Raw genomic sequence first — 305 nt, 5'->3', positions numbered from 1 at the left:
CCCTCCCACAAGCCCCTGACACCCCATTGCACCCCAAATGCTTCATTGCATTGCCCCGCTGGTGGCACTGGGAGGGTGACGTGGTGTCCCCAGACCGGTGACGTGGCTGTCCCCATCCCCATGGGGACCTGCCCACTTGCGGCTCTGTGGGACTGTATCTCTCTCCTGGCATCTCCTGCATGTCCCCCCTCCCAGGTCTCCGGCCATGCCCAAGGTGGCAGCGAGGACATCAGCAGCACAGCCAGCCTCAGGCATGTACCGAGCGCGCCTGGTATCACCCATCCAGGCAGGCAGGGGTTGGGGGG

Source organism: Pygoscelis adeliae, unplaced genomic scaffold (assembly GCF_000699105.1).
Source record: "Pygoscelis adeliae isolate BGI_AS28 unplaced genomic scaffold, ASM69910v1 Scaffold397, whole genome shotgun sequence".
Taxonomy (NCBI): Eukaryota; Metazoa; Chordata; class Aves; order Sphenisciformes; family Spheniscidae; genus Pygoscelis; species Pygoscelis adeliae.
Note: the sequence above shows the minus strand (reverse complement) of the source record.